Source organism: Triticum aestivum, chromosome 4D (genome assembly GCF_018294505.1).
Source record: "Triticum aestivum cultivar Chinese Spring chromosome 4D, IWGSC CS RefSeq v2.1, whole genome shotgun sequence".
NCBI lineage: Eukaryota > Viridiplantae > Streptophyta > Magnoliopsida > Poales > Poaceae > Triticum > Triticum aestivum.
In genome coordinates, this window is record NC_057805.1 from 497,403,245 (window position 1) to 497,419,648 (window position 16,404).

Sequence of the window (16,404 nt, forward strand, 5' to 3'; positions counted from 1 at the left end):
AACAGAAAATCTCATGAGCTCCGTTAGCGAAAGAAAACAAACCACCACTTCAAGTTACTGTAATTAACTCATTCTTTATTTATATTGGTGTTAAACCTACTGTATTACAACTTCTCTATGGTTCATACCCCCCGATACTAGCCATAGATTCATCAAAATAAGCAAACAGCACACAAAAACAGAATCTGTCAAAAACAGAACAGTCTGTAGTAATCTGTATCAAAAGTATACTTCTGGAACTCCAAAAATTCTGAAATAAATTAGTGGACATGAGGAATTTATCTATTAATCATATGCAAAAATAATCAACCTAAAATCACTCTCCAGTAAAAAATGGCAGCTATTCTCGTGAGCCCTAAAGTTTCTGTTTTTTACAGCAAGATCATAAAGACTTCACCCAAGTCTTCCAAAGGTTCTACTTGGCACAAACACTAATTTAAAGCATAAAACCACATCTAAACAGAGGCTAGATGAATTATTTATTACTAAAAAGAAGCAAAAATCAAGAAACAACCTCCCAACAAGCGCTATCATTTAACGCGCCTAGCTAGGCATAAAGGCAAGGATAGATCTAGGTATTATCATCTTTGGTATGCAATCCGTAAGTGGCTCTCATAATAGATTCATAAGGTAATTTAATTTTCTTTCTAGGAAAGTGTTTCATGCCTTTCCTTAACGGAAATTGTAATCTAATATTTCCTTCTTCCATATCAATAATTGCACCAATCATTCTAAGGAAAGGTCTACCAAGAATAATAGGACATGTAGGATTGCAATCTATGTCAAGAACAATGAAATCTACGGGCACATAATTCCTATTTGCAACAATAAGAACATCATTAATCCTTCCCATAGGTTTCCTAATGGTGGAATCCGCAAGATGCAAGTTTAAAGAACAATCATCAAATTCACGGAAACCTAACACATCACACAAAGTTTTCGGAATCGTGGAAACACTAGCACCCAAATCACATAAAGCATAGCATTCATGATCTTTAATCTTAATTTTAATAGTAGGTTCCCACTCATCATAAAGTTTTCTAGTGATAGAAACTTCTAATTCAAGCTTTTCTTCATAAGATTGCATTAAAGCATCAACGATATGTTTGGTAAAAGCTTTATTTTGACTATAAGCATGAGAAGAATTTAACACGGATTGCAACAAGGAAATACAATATATTAAACAAAAATTATCATAATTAAATTACTTGAAATCCAAAATAGTGGGTTCATTGCTACCTCTTCAGTCCCACTTTTACCAATTTTTGAATCAAGATCTAAAAACTCCGAATCATTGGGATGCCTTTTAACTAAAGTTGACTCATCTCCAGTCCCATAATTATCAAGATTCACATTGCAAAACAAATATTTAATAGGCGACACATCAATCACTTTTAGATCTTCATCCCTATTATCATGAAAACTAGAAGAACATGCTTTTACAAAGCAATCTTTCTTAGCATGCATCCTAGCGGTTCTTTCCTTGCACTCATCAATAGAAATTCTCATAGATTTGAGAGACTCATTGATATCATGCTTAGGTGGAATAGATCTTAGTTTCAAAGAATCAACATCAAGAGAAATTCTATCCACGTTCCTAGCCAACTCATCAATCTTAGGGAATTTTTCTTCAAGCAAAGCATTAAAATTCTTTTGAGAAATCATAAATTCTTTAACACTAGTCTCAAAATCAGAGGGCATCTTATTAAGATTTCCATAAGAGTTGTTGTAGGAATTACCATAATTATTAGAGGAATTACTAGGATACGGCCTAGGATTAAAGTTTCCTCTATACGCGTTGTTACCAAAATTGTTCCTACCAACAAAATTCACATCCATAGATTCATTATTATTCTCAATCAAACTAGACAAAGGCATATCATTAGGATCAAAAGAAACACTCTTATTAGCAAACAACTTCATAAGTTCATCCATCTTTCCACTCAAAACAGTAATCTCTTCTATCGCGTGAACCTTTTTACTAGTAGATCTTTCGGTGTGCCATTGAGAATAATTAACCATAATATTTTCTAGGAGTTTAGTAGCTTCCCCTAAAGTGATTTCCATAAAAGTGCCTCCCGCGGCCGAATCTAAAAGATTTCTAGAAGCAAAATTCAATCCGGCATAAATTTTTTGTATAATCATCCATAAATTCAAACCATGTGTAGGGCAATTACGTATCATTAATTTCATCCTCTCCCAAGCTTGCGCAACATGTTCATGATCAAGTTGCTTAAAATTCATAATATCATTTCTAGGGGAGATGATCTTAGCGGGAGGAAAATACTTAGGGATAAAAGCATCTTTGAACTTATTCCAAGAATCAATACTATTCTTAGGCAAAGACGAAAACCAAGTTTTAGCATGATCTCTAAGCGAAAACGGAAATAGCTTCAATTTAACAATACCATTATCCACATCTTTCTTCTTTTGCATATCACACAAATCAACAAAGTTGTTTAGATGTGTGGCGGCATCTTCGCTAGGAAGGCCAGAGAATTGATCTTTCATGACAAGATTCAACAAGGCAACATTAATTTCACAAGATTCAGCATCGGTAATAGGAGCAACCGGAGTGCTAAGAAAATCATTGCTGTTGGTATTGGAAAAATCACACAATTTAGTATTATCTTAAGCCATCGTGACAAACAATCCAACACACAAGCACACAAGAAGCAAGCGAAAAAAGAGGCGAACAGAAAAAGAGGGCGAATAAAACGGCAAGGGTGAAGTGGGGGAGAGGAAAACGAGAGGCAAATGGCGAATAATGTAATGCGAGGGATAAGAGTTTGTGATGGGTACTTGGTATGTCTTGACCGGACTTGACTTGGCATAGATCTCCCCGGCAACGGTGCCAAAAATCCTTCATGCTACCTCTTGAGCACTGCGTTGGTTTTCCCTTGAAGAGGAAAGGGTGATGCAGCAAAGTAGCGTAAGTATTTCCCTCAGTCTTTGAGAACCAAGGTATCAATCCAGTAGGAGACTACACGCAAGTCGCCTCGTACCTACACAAACAAATAAGAACCTTGCAACCAACGCGATAAAGGGGTTGTCAATCCCTTCACGGCCACTTGCAAAAGTGAGATCGGATAGAGATAATAAGATAAATATTTTTGGTATTTTTTATGATATAGATTGAAAGTAAAGATTCCAAAGTAAAATAGAGAAACTTATATGATGGAAAAGAGACCCGGGGGCCATAGGTTTCACTAGTGGCTTCTCTCAAGATAGCATATGTATTACGGTGGGTGAACAAATTACTGTCGAGCAATTGATGGAAAAGTGCATAATTATGAGAATATCTAGGCATGATCATGTATATAGGCATCACGTCCGCGATAAGTAGACCGAAACGATACTGCATCTACTACTATAACTCCACACATCGACCGCTATCCAGCATGATTCTAGAGTATTAAGTTCATAAGAACAGAGTAACGCTTTAGGCAAGATGACATGATGTAGAGGGATAAACTCAAGTAATATGATATAAACCCCATCTTTTTATCCTCGATGGCAACAATACAATGCGTGCCTTGCTTCCCCTGCTGTCACTGGGAAAGGACACCGCAAGATGGAACCCAAAGCTAAGCACTTCTCCCATTGCAAGAAAGATCAATCTAGTAGGCCAAACCAAACTGATAATTCGAAGAGACTTGCAAAGATAACAAATCATACATAAAAGAATTCAGAGGAGATTCAAATATTGTTCATAGATAATCTTGATCATAAACCCACAATTCATCGGATCTCGACAAACACACCGCAAAAAGAATTACATCGAATAGATCTCCAAGGAGATTCAGGAGAACTTTGTATTGAGATCCAAAGAGAGAGAGGAAGCCATCTAGCTAATAACTATGGACCCGAAGGTTTGTGGTAAACTACTCACACATCATCGGAGAGGCTATGGTGTTGATGTAGAAGCCCTCCATGACCGATTCCCCCTCCGGCGGAGCGCCGAAAAAGGCCCCAAGATGGGATCTCACGAGTACAGAAGGTTGCGGCGGTGGAAATAGGGTTTCGTGGTGCTCTCGGGTTTTTTCGGGGTATGTGAGTATATATAGTTGAAAGAAGTCGGTCAGGGGAGCCACGAGGGGCCCACGAGGGTGGGGGGCATGCCTACCCCCCTGGGCGCGCCCTCCTGCCTCGTGGCCTCATCGTTTCTTTCTTGACGTCCACTCCAAGTCTCCTGGATTGCGTTTGTTCCAAAAATCACTCTCCCGAAGGTTTCATTCCGTTTGGATTCCGTTTGATATTCCTTTTCTGCGAAACACTGAAATAGGAAAAAAAAACAACAATTTGCACTGGGCCTTTGGTTATTAGGTTAGTCCTAAAAATAATATAAAACTGTATAATAAAGCCCATTAAACTTCCAAAACAGATAATATAATAGCATGGAACAATCAAAAATTATAGATACGTTGGAGACGTATCACGCCCCCTCCTTCCTTCTCTTTCCCCCTCCTTCCTTCTTCTCCTTGTAGGACTAGGAAAGGGGGGAGTCCTACTCCTACTAGGAGGAGGATTCCTCCCCCCTTGGTGCGCCTATGAGGGCCGGCCCGCCTCCCCTCCCTCCTTTATATACATGGGGAGGGGGGGCACCCTAGAAGACATCTAAAGGAAATATGCCCTAGAGGCAATAATAAAGTTATTATTTATTTCCTTATATCATGATAAATGTTTATTATTCATGCTAGAATTGTATTAACCGGAAACATAATACTTGTGTGAATACATAGACAAACAGAGTGTCACTAGTATGCCTCTACTTGACTAGCTCGTTGATCAAAGATGGTTATGTTTCCTAGCCATAGACATGAGTTGTCATTTGATTAACGGGATCACATCACTAGGAGAATGATGTGATTGACTTGACCCATTCCGTTAGCTTAGCACTCGATCGTTTAGTATGTTGCTATTGCTTTCTTCATGACATATACATGTTCCTATGACTATGAGATTATGCAACTCCCGTTTACCGGAGGAACACTTTGTGTGCTACCAAACGTCACAACGTTACTGGGTGATTATAAAGGTGCTCTATAGGTGTCTCCGAAGGTACTTGTTGGGTTGGCGTATTTCGAGATTAGGATTTGTCACTCCGATTGTCGGAGAGGTATCTCTGGGCCCTCTCGGTAATGCACATCACTTAAGCCTTGCAAGCATTGCAACTAATGAGTTAGTTGTGGGATGATGTATTACGGAACGAGTAAAGAGACTTGCCGGTAACGAGATTGAACTAGGTATTGAGATACCGACGATCGAATCTCGGGCAAGTAACATACCGATGACAAAGGGAACAACGTATGTTGTTATGCGGTCTGACCGATAAAGATCTTCATAGAATATGTGGGAGCCAATATGAGCATCCAGGTTCCGCTATTGGTTATTGACCGGAGACGTGTCTCGGTCATGTCTACATAGTTCTCGAACCCGTAGGGTCCGCACGCTTAACGTTTCGATGACAGTTATATTATGAGTTTATATGTTTTGATGTACCGAAGGTTGTTCGGAGTCCCGGATGTGATCACGGACATGACGAGGAGTCTCGAAATGGTCGAGACATGAAGATTGATATATTGGAAGCCTATATTTGGATATAGGAAGTGTTCCGGGTGAAATCAGGATTTTACCGGAGTACCGAGGGGTTACCGGAACCCCCCGGGGGCTTAATGGGCCATAGTGGGCCTTTTTGGAGAAGAGGGGAGGCGGCCAGGGCAGGGCCGCGCGCCCCTCCCCCCCTTTCCTTCCTCTCTCCCTCCTCTTTCCCCCTCCACTCCTAATCCAACTAGGAAAAGGGAGGGAGTCCTACTCCCGGTGGGAGTAGGACTCCACCTGGCGCACCCCTCCTGGCCGGCCGCATCTCCCCCCTTGCTCCTTTATATTCGGGGGCAGGGGGGCACCCTAGAGACACAACAAATGATCGTTTGATCTTTTAGCCGTGTGCGGTGCCCCCCTCCACCATAGTCCACCTCGATAATACTGTAGCGGTGCTTAGGCGAAGCCCTGCGTCGGTAGAAAATCATCATCATCACCACACCGTCGTGCTGATGAAACTCTCCCTCAACACTCGGCTGGATCGGAGTTCGAGGGACGTCATCGGGCTGAACGTGTGCTGAACTCGGAGGTGCCGTGCGTTCGGTACTTGATCGGTCGGATCGTGAAGATGTACGACTACATCAACCGCGTTGTGCTAACACTTACGCTTTCGGTCTACGAGGGTACGTGGACAACACTCTCCCCTCTCGTTGCTATGCATCACCATGATCCTGCGTGTGCGGAGGAAATTTTTTGAAATTACTGCGTTCCCCAACAGTGGCATCCGAGCCTGGTTTTATGCGGATGTCATATGCACGAGTAGAACACAAGTGAGTTGTGGGCGATATAAGTCATACTGCTTACCAGCATGTCATACTTTGGTTCGGCGGTATTGTTGGATGAAGCGGCCCGGACCGACATTACGCATACGCTTACGCGAGACTGGTTCAGCGACGTGCTTTGCACACAGGTGGCTGGCGGGTGTCAGTTTCTCCAACTTTAGTTGAATCGAGTGTGGCTATGCCCGGTCCTTGCGAAGGTTAAAACAACACCAACTTGACAAACTATCATTGTGATTTTGATGCGTAGGTAAGAACGGTTCTTGCTAAGCCTGTAGCAGCCACGTAAAATTTGCAACAACAAAGTAGAGGACATCTAACTTGTTTTTGCAGGGCATGTTGTGATGTGATATGGTCAAGACATGATGCCAAATTTTATTGTATGAGATGATCATGTTTTGTAACTGAGTTATCGGCAACTGGCAGGAGCCATATGGTTGTCGCTTTATTGTATGCAATGCAGTCGCCCTGTAATGCTTTACTTTATCACTAAGCGGTAGCGATAGTCGTAGAAGCATAAGATTGGCGAGATGACAACGATGCTACGGTGAAGGTCAAGGTGTCGCGCCGGTGACGATGGTGATCATGACAGTGCTTCGGAGATGGAGATCACAAGCACAAGATGATGATGGCCATATCATATCACTTATATTGATTGCATGTGATGTTTATCTTTTATGCATCTTATCTTGCTTTGATTGACGGTAGCATTATAAGATGATCCCTCACTAAATTATCAAAGTATAAGTGTTCTCCCTGAGTATGCACCATTGCGAAAGTTCTTCGTGCTGAGACACCATGTGATGATCGGGTGTGATAGGCTCTACGTTCAAATACAACGGGTGCAAAACAGTTGCACACGCGGAATACTCAGGTTAAGCTTGACGAGCCTAGCATATAACAGATATGGCCTCGGAACACGGAGACTGAAAGGTCGAGCGTGAATCATATAGTAGATATGATCAACATAGTGATGTTCACCATTGAAACTACTCCATCTCACGTGATGATCGGACATGGTTTAGTTGATATGGATCACGTGATCACTTAGAGGATTAGAGGGATGTCTATCTAAGTGGGAGTTCTTAAGTAATATGATTAATTGAACTTAAATTTATCATGAACTTAGTACCTGATAGTATCTTGCTTGTCTATGTTGATTGTAGATAGATGGCCCGTGCTTTTGTTCCATTGAATTTTAATGCATTCCTTGAGAAAGCAAAGTTGAAAGATGATGGTAGCAATTACACGGACTGGGTCCATAACTTGAGGATTATCCTTATTGCTACACAGAAGAATTACGTCCTGGAAGCACCACTGGGTGCCAGGCCTGCTGCTGATGCAACTGACGACGTTAAGAACGTCTGGCAGAGCAAAGCTGATGACTACTCGATAGTTCAATGTGCCATGCTTTACGGCTTAGAATCGGGACTTCAACGACGTTTTGAACGTCGTGGAGCATATGAGATGTTCAGGAGTTGAAGTTAATATTTCAAACAAATTCCCGGATTGAGAGATATGAAGTCTCTAATAAGTTCTACAGCTACAAGATGGAGGAGAATAGTTCTGTCAGTGAGCATATACTCAAAATGTCTGGGTATAATAATCACTTGATTCAACTGGGATTTAATCTTCCGGATGATAGCGTCATTGACAGAATTCTCCAATCACTGCCACCAAGCTACAAGAGCTTCGTGATGAACTATAACATGCAAGGGATGGATAAAACAATTCCCGAGCTCTTCGCAATGCTAAAGGCTGCGGAGGTAGAAATCAAGAAGGAGCATCAAGTGTTGATGGTCAATAAGACCACTAGTTTCAAGAAAAAGGGCAAAGGGAAGAAGAAGGGGAAGTTCAAGAAGAACAGCAAGCAAGTTGCTTTTCAGGAGAAGAAACCCAAGTCTAGACCTAAGCCTGAGACTGAGTGCTTCTACTGCAAGCAGACTGGTCACTGGAAGTGGAACTGCCCCAAGTATTTGGCGGATAAGAAGGATGGCAAGGTGAACAAAGGTATATGTGATATACATGTTATTGATGTGTACCTTACTAATGCTCGCAGTAGCACCTGGGTATTTGATACTGGTTCTGTTGCTAATATTTGCAACTCGAAACAGGGGCTACGGATTAAGCGAAGATTGGCTAAGGACGAGGTGACGATGCGCGTGGGAAATGGTTCCAAAGTCGATGTGATCGCGGTCGGCACGCTACCTCTACATCCACCTTCGGGATTAGTTTTAGACCTAAATAATTGTTATTTGGTGCCAACGTTAAGCATGAACATTATATCTGGATCTTGTTTGATGCGAGACGGTTATTCATTTAAATCATAGAATAATGGTTGTTCTATTTATATGAGTAATATCTTTTATGGTCATGCACCCTTGAAGAGTGGTCTATTTTTGTTGAATCTCGATAGTAGTGATACACATATTCATAATATTGAAGCCAAAAGATGCAGAGTTGATAATGATAGTGCAACTTATTTGTGGCACTGCCGTTTAGGTCATATCGGTGTAAAGAGCATGAAGAAACTCCATACTGATGGACTTTTGGAACCACTTGATTATGAATCACTTGGTACTTGCGAACCGTGCCTCATGGGCAAGTTGACTAAAACGCCGTTCTCCGGAACTATGGAGAGAGCAACAGATTTGTTGGAAATCATACATACAGATGTATGTGGTCCGATGAATATTGAGGCTCGTGGTAGATATCGTTATTTTCTCACCTTCACAGATGATTTGAGCAGATATGGGTGAAACATAAGTCTGAAACATTTGAAAAGTTCAAAGAATTTCAGAGTGAAGTTGAAAATCATCATAACAAGAAAATAAAGTTTCTACGATCTGATCGTGGAGGAGAATATTTGAGTTATGAGTTTGGTCTTCATTTGAAACAATGCGGAATAGTTTCGCAACTCACGCCACCCGGAACACCACAGCGTAATGGTGTGTCCGAACGTCGTAATCGTACTCTACTAGCTATAGTGTGATCTATGATGTCTCTTACTGATTTACCGCTACCGTTTTGGGGTTATGCTTTAGAGACGGCCGCATTCACGTTAAATAGGGCACCATCAAAATCCGTTGAGACGACGCCTTATGAACTGTGGTTTGGCAAGAAACCAAAGTTGTCGTTTCTTAAAGTTTGGGGCTGCGATGCTTATGTGAAAAAGCTTCAACCTGATAAGCTCGAACCCAAATCATAGAAATGTGTCTTCATAGGATACCCGAAGGAGACTGTTGGGTACACCTTCTATCACAGATACGAAGGCAGGACTTTTGTTGCTAAATTCAGAATCTTTCTGGAGAAGGAGTTTCTCTCGAAAGAAGTGAGTGGGAGGAAAGTAGAACTTGATGAGGTATCTGTACCTGCTCCCTTATTGGAAAGTAGTTCATCGCAGAAACCGGTTTCTGCGACACCTACACCAATTAGTGAGGAAGTTAATGATGATGATTATGAAACTTCAGATCAAGTTATTACTGAACCTCGTAGGTCAACCAGAGTAAGATCCGCACCAGAGTGGTACGGCAATCATGTTCTGGAAGTTATGTTACTAGACCATGACGAACCTACGAACTATGAAGAAGCAATGGTGAGCCCAGATTCCGTGAAATGGCTTGAGGCCATGCAATCTGAGATGGGATCCACGTATGAGAACAAAGTGTGGACTTTGGTTGACTTGCCCGATGATCAGCAAGCAATTGAGAATAAATGGATCTTCTAGAAGAAGACTGACGCTGACGGTAACAGTAATGTTACTTGCCCGATGACGCTGACGGTAATGTTACTGTCTATAAAGCTCGACTTGTTGCAAAAGGTTTTCGACAAGTTCAAGGGATTGACTACGATGAGACCTTCTCACCCGTAGCGATGCTTAAGTCTGTCCGAATCATGTTAGCAATTGCCGCATTTTATGATTATGAAATTTGGCAAATGGATGTCAAAACTGCTTTCCTGAATGGATTTCTGGAAGAAGAGTTGTATATGATGCAACCGGAAGGTTTTGTCGATCCAAAGGGAGCTAACAAAGTGTGCAAGCTCCAGCAATCTATTTATGGACTGGTGCGAGCCTCTCGGAGTTGGAATAAACGCTTTGATAGTGTGATCAAAGCATTTGGTTTTGTACAGACTTTTGGAGAAGCCTGTATTTACAAGAAAGTGAGTGGGAGCTCTGTAGCATTTCTAATATGATATGTGGATGACATATTGCTGATTGGAAATGATATAGAATTTCTGAATAGCATAAAGGGATACTTGAATAAGAGTTTTTCAATGAAAGACCTCGCTGAAGCTGCGTATATATTGGGCATCAAGATCTATAGAGATAGATCAAGACGCTTAATTGGACTTTCAGAAAGCACATACCTTGACAAAGTTTTGAAGAAGTTCAAAATGGATCAAGCAAAGAAAGGGTTCTTGCCTGTGTTACAAGGTGTGAAGCTGAGTAAGACTCAATGCCCGACCACTGCAGAAGATAGAGAGAAGATGAAAGATGTTCCCTATGCTTTAGCCATAGGCTCTATCATGTATGCAATGTTGTGTACCAGACCTAATGTGTGCCTTGCTATAAGTTTAGCAGGGAGGTACGAAAGTAATCCAGGAGTGGATCACTGGACAGCGGTCAAGAACATCCTGAAATACCTGAAAAGGACTAAGGATATGTTTCTCATTTATGGAGGTGATAAAGAGCTCATCGTAAATGGTCAGCACCAAGGCTCCATGGGTGTTAGAATCATTACTGTGTAATCTAGATTATTGACTCTAGTGCAAGTGGGAGACTGAAGGAAATATGCCCTAGAGGCAATAATAAAGTTATTATTTATTTCCTTATATCATGATAAATGTTTATTATTCATGCTAGAATTGTATTAACCGGAAACATAATACTTGTGTGAATACATAGACAAAGAGAGTGTCACTAGTATGCCACTACTTGACTAGCTCGTTGATCAAAGATGGTTATGTTTCCTAGCCATAGACATGAGTTGTCATTTGATTAACGGGATCACATCACTAGGAGAATGATGTGATTGACTTGACCCATTCCGTTAGCTTAGCACTCTATCGTTTAGTATGTTGCTATTGCTTTCTTCATGACTTATACATGTTCCTATGACTATGAGATTATGCAACTCCCATTTACCGGAGGAACACTTTGTGTGCTACCAAACGTCACAGCGTAACTAGGTAATTATAAAGGTGCTCTACAGGTGTCTCCGAAGGTACTTGTTGGGTTGGCGTATTTTGAGATTAGGATTTGTCACTCCGATTGTCGGAGAGGTATCTCTGGGCCCTCTCGGTAATGCACATCACTTAAGCCTTGCAAGCATTGCAACTAATGAGTTAGTTGTGGGATGATGTATTACGGAACGAGTAAAGAGACTTGCCGGTAACGAGATTGAACTAGGTATTGAGATACCGACGATCGAATCTCGGGCAAGTAACATACCGATGACAAAGGGAACAACGTATGTTTTTATGCGGTCTGACCGATAAAGATCTTTGTAGAATATGTGGGAGCCAATATGAGCGTCCAGGTTCTGCTATTGGTTATTGACCGGAGACGTGTCTCGGTCATGTCTACATAGTTCTCGAACCCGTAGTGTCCGCACGCTTAACGTTTCGATGACAGTTATATTATGAGTTTATATGTTTTGATGTACCGAAGGTTGTTCGGAGTCCCAGATGTGATCACGGACATGACGAGGAGTCTCGAAATGGTCGAGACATGAAGATTGATATATTGGAAGGCTATATTTGGATATCGGAAGTGTTCCGGGTGAAATCGGGATTTTACCGGAGTACCGAGGGGTTACCGGAACCCCCCGGGGGCTTAATGGGCCATAGTGGGCCTTTGTGGAGAAGAGGAGAGGCGGCCAGGGCAGGGCCGCGCGCCCCTCCCCCCTAGTCCGAATAGGACAAGGAGAGGGGGGCGGCGCCCCCCTTTCCTTCCTCTCTCCCTCCTCTTTCCCCCTCCACTCCTAATCCAACTAGGAAAAGGGAGGGAGTCCTACTCCCGGTGGGAGTAGGACTCCACCTGGCGCGCCCCTCCTGGCCGGCCGCACCTCCCCCCCTTGCTCCTTTATATACGGGGGTAGGGGGGCACCCTAGAGACACAACAATTGATCGTTTGATCTTTTAGCTGTGTGCGGTGCCCCCTCCACCATAGTCCACCTCGATAATACTGTAGCGGTGCTTAGGCGAAGCCCTGCATTGGTAGAACATCATCATCGTCACCACACCGTCGTGCTGATGAAACTCGCCCTCAACACTCGGCTGGATCGGAGTTCGAGGGACGTCATCGGGCTGAATGTGTGCTGAACTCGGAGGTGCCGTGCGTTCGGTACGTGACCGGTCGGATCATGAAGTCGTACGACTACATCAACCGCGTTGAGCTAACGCTTTCGCTTTCGGTCTACGAGGTTACGTGGACAACACTCTCCCCTCTCGTTGCTATGCATCACCATGATCCTGCGTGTGCATAGGAAAAAATTTGAAATTACTGCGTTCCCCAACAACATCAAGGTTGATCTTAGCCGTGTGTGGTGACACCCTCCAAAGATATCCACCTCGGTCATATCGTTGTAGTTCTTAGGCAAAGCCCTGCGTCGGTAACTTCATCAACACCGTCACCATGCCGTCGTGCTGACGGAACTCTCCCTCCACCTCAGCTGGATCAAGAGTTCGAGGGATGTCACCGAGCTGAACGTGTGCAGATCGCGGAGGTGTCGTGCGTTCGGTACTTGATCGGTTGGATCGCGAAGACGTTCGACTACATCAACCGCGTTACTTAACGCTTCCGCTTTTGGTCTACGAGGGTACGTGGACACACTCTCTCGCTCGTTGCTATGCATCACATAGATAGATCTTGCGTGATCGTAGTTACAAAATTTGAAGTACTGCATTCCCCAACAATGGCATCCGAGCCAGGTCTATGCGTAGATGTTATATGCACGAGTAGAACACAAAGAGTTGTGGGCAATAATAGTCATACTGCTTACCAGCATGTCATACTTTGATTCGGCGGTATTGCTGGATGAAGCGGCTCAGACCGACATTACACGTACGATTACGCGCGACTGGTTCTACCGACGTGCTTCGCACACAGGTGGCTAGTGGGTGTTAGTTTCTCCAACTTTAGTTGAATTGTGTGTGACTAAGCCCGGTCCTTGTTGAAGGTTAAAACAGCACACTTGATGAAAAATCGTGGTGGTTTTTTGATGCGTAGGTAAGAACGGTTCTTGCTAAGCCCATAGCAGCCATGTAAAACTTGCAACAACAAAGTAGAGGACGTCTAACTTGTTTTTGCACGGCATGTTGTGATGTGATATGGTCAAGACGTGATGAGATATAAATTGTTGTATGAGATGATCATGTTTTGTTAAAGTTATCGGCAACTGGCAGGAGACTTATGGTTGTCTCTTTATTGCATAAGATGCAAGTGACATATAATTGCTAACTTTATCGCTATGCCATAGCAATAGTTGCAAAAGCAATAGTTGGCGAGACAACCATGTGACGACACATTGATAGAGATCAAGATGATGGAGATCATGGTGTCATGCCGGTGACGATGGAGATCATAAAGGTACTTTGGAGATGGAGCTCAAAGGCACAAGATGATGTTGGCCATATCATGTCACATATTTTGATTGCATGTGATGTTTATCTTTTATGCGTCTTATTTTACACAGTACGACGGTAGCTTTATAAGATGATCCCTTACTAAAATTACAAGGTACAAGTGTTCTCCCTGAGTATGCACCGTTGCGACAGTTCTTCGTGTTGAGACACCACGTGATGATCGGGTGTGATAAGCTCTACGTTCATATACAACGGGTGCAAGCCAGTTTTGCACACGCAGAATACTTGGGTTAAACTTGATGAGCCTAGCATATGCAGATATGGCCTCGGAACACTGAGACCGAAAGGTCGAACGTGAATCATATACTAGATATGATCAACATAGTGATGTTCACCATTGAAAACTACTCCATCTCACGTGATGATCAGACATGGTTTAGTTGATATGGATCACGTGATCATTTAGATGACTAGAGGGATGTCTATCTAAGTGGGAGTTCTTAAGTAATATGATTAATTGAACTTTAATTTATCATGAACTTAGTCCTAATAGTATTTGCATAACTATGTTGTAGATCAATAGCTCGCGATGTAACTCCCCGTTTATTTTTTATATGTTCCTAGAGAAAAATAAGTTGAAAGATGATAGTAGCAATGATGCGGACTTGGTCCGTGATCTGAGGATTATCCCCATTGCTGCACAGAAGAATTATGTCCTTGATGCACCGCTAGATGACAGACCTATTGCAGGAGGAGTTGCAGACGTTATGAACGTTTGGCAAAGCTCGGTATGATGACTACTTGATAGTTTAGTGCACCATGCTTTACGGCTTAGAACCGGGACTTCAAAAATGTTTCTAATGCCACGGAACATATAAGATGTTCCAAGAGCTGAAATTTGTATTTCAGACTCATGCCCGAGTCGAGAGGTATGAGACCTTTGACAAATATTTTGCCTACAAGATGGAGGAGAATAGCTCAACCAGTGAGCATGTGCTCAGAATGTCTGAGTACTACAATCGCTTGAATCAAGTGGGAGTTAATCTTCCAGATAAGATAGTGATTGACAACGTTCTCTATTCACTGTCACCAAGTTACTGGAATTTCGTGATGAACTATAATATGCAAGGAATGACGAAAACGATTCCCGAGCTCTTCATGATGCTGAAATCAGCGAAGGTAGAAATCAAGAAAAGCATCAAGTGTTGATGGTTGACAAGACCACTAATTTCAAGTAAAAGGGCAAGGTAAAGAAAGGGAACTTCAAGAAGAATGGCAAGCAAGTTGCCACTCCCATGAAGAAGCTCAAAGCTAGACCCAAGCCTGAAACTGAGTGCTTCTACTGCAAAGGAAATGGTCACTGGAAGTGGAACTGCCCTAGATACTTGGCGGATAAGAAGGATGGCAAAGTGAACAAAGGTATATTTGATATACATGTTATTGATGTGTACTTTACTAGTGTTTATAGCAACCCCTCGGTATTTGATACTGGTTCAGTTGCTAAGAGTAGTAACTCAAAACGGGAGTTGCAAAATAAACGGAGACTAGTTAAGGGCGAGGTGATGATGTGTGTTGGAAGTGATTCCAAAGTTGATAAGATCACCATCGCACACTCCCTTTACCTTCGGGATTAGTGTTGAACCTAAAATAAATGTTATTTGTTGTTTGCGTTGAGCATGAATATGATAGGATCATGTTTATTGCAATACGGTTATTCATTTAAGTCAAAGAATAATTGTTGTTCTATTTACATGAATAAAACCTTCTATGGTCATACACTCAATATAAATAGTTTATTGAATCTCGGTCGTAGTGATACACATATTCATAATATTGATGCCAAAAGATGCAAACTTAATAATGATAGTGCAACTTATTTGTGGCACTACCGTTTAGGTCATATTGGTGTAAAGCGCATGAAGAAACTCCATGCTGATGGGCTTTTGGAATCACTTGATTATGAATCACTTGATGCTTGCGAACCATGCCTCATGGGCAAGATGACTTAAGACTCCGTTATCCGGAACAATGGAGCGAGCAACTGACTTATTGCAAATAATACATACTGATGTATGCAGTCCGATGAGTGTTAAGGCTCGTGGCGGGTATCGTTATTTTCTCACCTGCATAGATGACTTGAGCAGATATGGGTATATCTACTTGATGAAACATAAGTCTAAAACATTTGAAAAGTTCAAAGAATTTCAGAGTGAAGTGGAAAATCATCGTAACAAGAAAATAAAGTTTCTATGATTTGATCGCGGAGACGAATATTTGAGTTACGAGTTTGGTCTTCAATTAAAACAATGTGGAATAGTTTCACAACTCACGCCACCTGGAACACCATAGCGTAATGGTGTGTCCGAACGTCGTAATCGTGCTTTATTAGATATGGTGTGATCTATGATGTCTCTTACCGATTTATCACTATCGTTTT